We start from the raw sequence: 7,157 nt of genomic DNA, 5'->3' as shown, positions 1-7,157 counted from the left end.
CAAAGGGAGGCCGAAAATAAGTTTCCAAGATCAAGATGCAAATCTAAAAGAACCCCAGAAAGCTGATTCAAGGATTTTCGGACCCTACTGATTTTCGCCCTTATTAACGCCAAACTCGCCTTAAGGAAAACCTGATGGTTTTGGGGAGTGTGAATGCGGTGCTTAATCCGGGCAAAGATAGGAATGTTGGAGGAGTCTTTGCATCGTTTAAGAAAAGCTAGATCTGACTTCAACCTTGAAACCTCCAAGCGAGCCCGTTCAAAATGATGAACCTTGGTTGCAATGGCTTTTCCGTGCAGGGATTCAATTATAGAGTTCAGGCTTCTGTGATCCATATCAAGTTTGTGAGAGATTTTTCAGCAAAAATCACATGGAATACCATTTGTCGACACGTTTCGAACCAACTAGTGTGGTTCATCATCAGGACAATTTGAAGAAACAGATCTAGCTTAGCAAGTTAAATAGTCTAAGCAGAGCCTCCAACGGCTAACTTGACCAACGGCTAGTTTGACTCTAGGACCGAGGTCAAAATTATTTTATTAATTTAATTAGTAATATTTAGGACCAATCCCTTAAAAATATATAAAATATTATTAATGGGTATTTAGTTCAAAAAATATTATTAAAACTATAAGTTAAATAGTTTAGTAATACTTTTTTACTTTATATATTTGTATTTACACATTTAATTTATTCATATATTATAAGGTCCTTTATTTAACTAAATTTCCTTTTAAATACTTTTTTACTTTATATATTTGTATTTACACATTTAATTTATTCATATATTATAAGGTCCTTTATTTAACTAAATTTCCTTTTAAATACTATTTAACTTATAGTTTTAATAATATTTTTTGAACTAAATACCCATTAATAATATTTTATATATTTTTAAGGGATTGGTCCTAAATATTACTAATTAAATTAATAAAATAATTTTGACCCTGGTCCTAGAGTCAAACTAGCCGTTGGTCAAGTTAGCCGTTGGAGGCTCTGCTCAGACTATTTAACTTGCTAAGCTAGATCTGTTTCTTCAACTTGTCCTGACGATGAACCACACTAGTTGGTTCGAAACGCGTCGACAAATGGTATTCCATGTGATTTTCACCGAAAAATCTCTCACAAACTTGATATGGATCACAGAAGCCTGAACTCTATAATTGAATCCTTGCACGGAAAAGCCATTGCAACCAAGGTTCATCATTTTGAATGGGCTCGCTTGCAGGTTTCAAGGTTGAAGTCAGATCTAGCTTTTCTTAAACGATGTAGAGACTCCTCCATCATTCCTATCTTTGCCCAGATTAAGCACCGCCTTCACACTCCCCAAAACCATCAGGTTTTCCTTAAGGCGAGTTTGGCATTAATAAGGGCAGAAATCAGTAGGGTCCGAAAATCCTTGAATCGGCTTTCTCGGGTTCTTTTAGATTTGCATCTTGATCTTGGAAACTTATTTTCGGCCTCCCTTTGGGCCAGAATAGATGCATGTTCGGCTCTAAAGTCTCTTCGGTTAGAGGAGATTCGGAAGCAAAATCAAGCTTCTAAGTTTCTAAGGCTAGCTAGGAATTCAACGTTTCTTGATAGAGATGTGGGAACAGCTTCCCGTAGCCGTGTCTCATCTGGGCAAATCTCTGCGCTGAATGATTCGTTATCTGGCTGCTCAGGTGGGGTCTCTAGTTTCCTATCACTGGATAACTCAGCTCACTTTGATGGAGTCGTTTCTGTCTCTTCAAACCTGCATTCATCTATAGTGGGTTCTGTTTTACTGGAAGGGAGTAACCAGGGTCATCCCTGCGCAGAGGAAGAAATGGAGTTTGCTTCTCAGGGGATCATTCGTCCTGGTACCTGCGTTGCAGGAAATCACTCTGAGGTTATCTAATGCTCCCATCATGTGGCCAGTGATCCTGAACGCATTCTTTCTTTAGGCGCAAGACGGTTTTCTTATAACAACAGCCGTGTTGTTGGGACAGCTTTCAGCATTTCTAGTCCATCTATGCTGTCGTCCAATGAATTCTCTGCCTCCCCAGGCATCGAGGGTTCCGATCCAGTGGTTTTAAGTCCGTGTTCTCCTTCGGATAGCTCTGATTCCGCAGTGCGTAGAAGGATATCAATTGACGATTTAGCAGGCCGGTTTGGTATGGTCAGCGTGGAGAATTCGTTGTCGCCGAAGGATAGCTCCTCGTCCCCGGTGCCTAACAAGACCGTGATTCCTGAAAGTGATGTGGCTGGAATGTTTGGAGGGGTCAGCGTGGGTTCGATCCCCGTTCCTCGTTCTTCGTTCAGCGTTGGAGATCCCGCGGGTTTTGCGGTGCCTCAGGATAATATTGATTTGGTTAATATGAATCATTATAATAATATTATGTTTAATCATAACAACGTTATTAATAGGAGTTATAATAATGATATGAACAGTAATGGTAACATTAATATGATTAATAAGAATAATTTTATTAATAAGAATAATAATAATTATAATAATAATACTTATAATAATAATAATAACATTAATAATTATAATAATAGTAATATGAATCATCATAATAACTATGTTAATAAGAATAATAATAATATGAATAATAATAATGACATTACTAATTATAATAGTAATAACAATATTTATTGTTTTAATAATAATAGTAATAATAATATTAATTTTAGTAATAATAATAATAATAATAATAATTTTAGTAATAATAATAATAAATTCAATAATAATAATAATAATAATAACTGGATGGACAAGATTAACACAAACATCTCTAACATGAAAAATAATAAGAATAAGAGGACTACTAGTATTAATAATCTTCACCTTTCTTCTCTTTCTAGTAACAGGGTTATTAATCTTTCCAGTTTTGTGTTTCCCCCTTCTGTTTTTAAAGTTTTGGGCAAAGGATTAAAGTTTGCCTTAGCCCCTAGGAAAATCCCCGTGGAGGATATTATTTGTGATATTGAGTTTGGGATCAGAGGTTTACCTGATAGGATCAAGGATACTATTAGGCAGGATTGTGCAGTTTCCTTGAGAAAGGCTAGGCCGCCTAAGAGCAACCTTAGCAAGGAAGAATCTTTAGCTCTCAGATCCTTAAACCAGAACAAAGATATCATTGTTCTTAAGGCAGACAAGGGTGGTGCTGCCGTCATTCTTAACAGGGTTGATTACCGCAGTAAGATGTTGGATCATCTTCATAATAGTGGTAGCTACAAAAATCTTCCCAAAAATCCTTTGAAGAAGGTTGCTAGGAATGTGGCTTTGGCCATTAAATCCATTAGCTCAATGAGTTCCTTGCACCAAAAACTCATTGAAAGCAACCCTATTACTCCTAGAATCTATGGTCTCCCCAAGATTCACAAGGAAGGAGCCCCCTTAAGGCCCATCATCAACACCATTGGAGGTCCTACCTACCTTCTTGCGAAGTTCCTTGCGTTAAAGCTTAAGCCCTTAGTTGGTCGTACGAAGTCCTTCGTAAAAGACTCCGCTTCCTTTATTGAGGAACTCAAGGACATTAAGCTTGAACCTGGGGAAATTCTTGTTAGTTTTGATGTTGTCTGCCTGTCCACTTGCATCCCTATTAATGAGGCCATGGAGGTGATAAACTGCCTAACAGATCCTGACACAGCCAGGTTGGTTGAGATCTGTCTCACTTCCACCTTCTTCAGTTTTGAGGGAGAGTTCTTCGAGCAAACCTGTGGGGTTGCGATGGGCTAACCCCTTTCCCCTGTCATTGCTAATCTGTTTATGGAAGATTTTGAATCCAAGGCTCTTAACTCTTCTCGGCTCTTGCCAAAGCTGTGGAAAAGGTATGTGGATGACACCAATATCATCTGGTCTCATGGCCAGGATGAGCTTGATCTCTTCTTTGATCATCTCAACAATCAATCCTCAGCCGTTAAGTTCACTAAGGAGCAGGAAGTTGATGGATGCCTTCCATTCCTTGATATTCTTATTTCTAAGAATAGTGATGGTTCCCTCGCCCATCAAGTTTTTCGGAAGAAAACTCATACAGAGCAGTATCTTCATGCCAGTTCCCACCATTTCCCGACTCAAAAGATGGGTGTTCTCAATACCCTTGCTACTCTGGCCCTAAGGATCTCGGACAAGAAGAGCTTTGAGAAAGAAAAATCCCATCTGCTTGATGTCTTTGTTGAGAATGGTTATAGTAGATACATGGGTCAGAGGGCTTTCCTTAAAGCTTCCAAGAATTCTCTGACTAAAAGGGAACCAAAGGAACGAATTCCAGGTGTCCATCTTCCGTATGTTCAAGGGACCACTGATAGAATTGGAAGGATTCTCAGGAAGCATAGTATCCCTGTGACCTTTAGGCCCCTGAACACCATTCGTATGTCCCTCAGATCGGTGAAGGATCCTATCGACCGTAAGGATATGAAAGGTGTTTATATGATCCCTTATTCTTGTGGGACCCCCTATATTGGGGAGACTGGTCGCTCCATTAATCAAAGGATTAGCGAGCACGCAGCAGAGCTTAAGCATAGGAGAGCTAAGTCTTCCGCTTTAGCTGAACATGCTGAGAAAACCAATCATCATGTTTGTATTGAGGAGGCTAGTGTTATTGCTAGGGTTTCGCATTTCCATCATCGAAAATTTAGGGAAGCACTTGAGATTGAAAAGAGGCCAAGCAATATCAATAGAGAGGTTGGCTGGAAAATCAGTAGGTGTTGGGTCCCAGCACTCTCTTCCTAGTTGTTTTTCCGCCCTCCTCTTAAGGTTTTTTTTTTTTTTTTTTCTTATATATATATATATATATATATGAATTTTTACTTTTTATTTATTTATTCATTTATTTTATTTTATTTTATTTATTTATTTTTATTTATTATTTATTTTTTATTATTTATTTTTTATTTTATTTATTATTTAATTTATTATTTAATTTTATTTTTTAATTATTTTTACTTTTTTTTTATTTATTTATTTATTTTTATTTATTTATTTATTTTTTAGACTTTTATGTTTTCTCATCATTATTTGCTCATTTCATTTACTTATTTATTTATTTTTAGAGAGTTAATTTTTTCATTTCTTATAGCTTATTATTTCAGGTATTATAAGGTCCTTTGTGACTAATTTTCCATGTGATTTCTAGTTAGCTTATAATTTTAATAATAGTTATAAATAAACACCCATTTCAATTATATATATATATATATATATATATATATATATATATATATATATATATATATATATATATATATATTATATTACTTCATATATTTATGCATATAATTTATTATAAGGTCCTTTATATAACTAATTTTCCATTTAAATTCTAATCAACTTATACTTTTTAACTAATTTTCTAACTAAACTAACATCCTTTTGATTTTACTTTATTTTATTCAGATATTATAAGGTTCTTTATGTAACTAATTTTCCATTTAATTATTAATTAACTTATAATTTTTAGTAATACTTTTTTACTTTATATATTTGTATTTACGGATTTAATTTATTCATATATTATAAGGTCCTTTATTTAACTAAATTTTCTTTTAAATACTATTTAACTTATAATTTTAATAATATTTTTTGAACTAAATACCCATTAAAAATATTTTATATATTTTTAAGGGATTGGTCCTAAATATTACTAATTAAATTAATAAAATAATTTTGACCCCGGTCCTAGAGTCAAACTAGCCGTTGGTCAAGTTAGCCGTTGGAGGCTCTGCTCAGACTATTTAACTTGCTAAGCTGGATCTGTTTCTTCAACTTGTCCTGACGATGAACCACACTAGTTGGTTCGAAACGCGTCGACAAATGGTATTCCATGTGATTTTCGCCGAAAAATCTCTCACAAATAAGAACATCTCTCAATAGTGCTACAAACCTGAAGAGAAAATCAACTTTATGCCAAATTTAGTAAATGTGTTTTTTATTAAGATAAAATTCAACATCTAGGACATATTATTTCTTCTAAAAGTCTAGCTGTGGATCGTGGGAAAAATAAAACCATCATGGAATGGGTTGTTTCCAAAATTGTATCCAACATTTGGTTTTTTATGGGTCTAGTCAGGTATTACCGCTGATTTATAAAAGGATTTGTTAGAATTGCATATCTTATAACTTCCTTGAAGAAAAAAAGAATAGCATTAAAATGGACATCAAAATTCCAGCATAGTTTTGAAAGGTTGAAGAAATCATTAAAAACCATGTTAGGTCCTATTATCACCCCAAGAAACTATCCTAGGTTGTATATCAGAGATGCTCAGGAACATTACAAACTCAACAAAAATGTTGGAAAATGGTGGATGAATGGAAGAAATGATGCAAACTCAAGCCAGATAACCACTTCTACTATGCTTAACCCTAGACATGGGTGAACACCCCCAGACTACAAGGCTTTAGACCACCAATTGCTCACAGTTTAAGGAAAATGTGATGATGGAGAATACTGATCACGCTAGTAGATGCACAGGACCCTGTGATGGCCAGCTGCAACCAGTTAAAAGGTCTGTAAATCTATTTCCTAATGCACAAACAAGATGACAGCTCTCTGGCATTAAAACAACAGAAACTTGCATACACATTCAATAATACCCCTCTAATGCTAAACATTAAGAGCACATGAAAAATGGATAACAGGCATAGCCTGGAACAAAGAAGAAGAAGTGGAAAGTGAGAAATTAACAGCAAAAGAAGCTTGCATTAGCTGAAAATGAAGACCAGAAGCTACAGGTGTCATAGTAGTTACAGTCTCTAGAAGTTGAACTTTACATCAAAATAACATTCATCAACCCTCATTACATCTTCTTTGTAGGTATATATGGAGTTTGTTTCAAAATTGCTCTGCTGCTCTATTTGTGGAGGGGTCATAACGGACCACCAACCACATTTACAATCAGATATGGGTCTCTGCTGCAAACTATGTGTTTTAATGAACAAAATTGGCCTTTTTGGTACTCTGCCACCCTTCTCTGAGCAGATGGAGTGTAATGTGTACAAGGCTCCATGACTGATTAATACCTTTAATTACTCTTTCCTATACTTTTTCTTCTCAGCCATGTTGTTCCTTGATTGCAGTGGTTGAAGAATTAATACAGACAGTACCAAGACTGGTAGTCGGCCACCTTCATTTCTCGGGAGCACAGAGCAAGCTATGGGAATAGAAAAAATGGCGGAGGCAGACTGAGTGGAG

General features: G+C 35.5%; 1 pseudogene; it reads left to right on the top strand.

Annotated features, from left to right (window-relative positions):
* The first annotated feature begins 1,807 nt into the window (after positions 1-1,807).
* LOC149156716 (chalcone synthase 4 pseudogene) overlaps positions 1,808-7,157 on the top strand; it is a 36,407-nt pseudogene continuing 31,057 nt past the window's right edge.

This window comes from Pinus tabuliformis, chromosome 9, assembly GCF_031772625.1.
Source record: "Pinus tabuliformis cultivar Carrire ecotype Pingquan chromosome 9, CPIR1, whole genome shotgun sequence".
In the NCBI taxonomy this organism is placed as follows: Eukaryota; Viridiplantae; Streptophyta; class Pinopsida; order Pinales; family Pinaceae; genus Pinus; species Pinus tabuliformis.
Note: the sequence above shows the minus strand (reverse complement) of the source record. Positions and strands in the feature narration are given on the sequence as shown.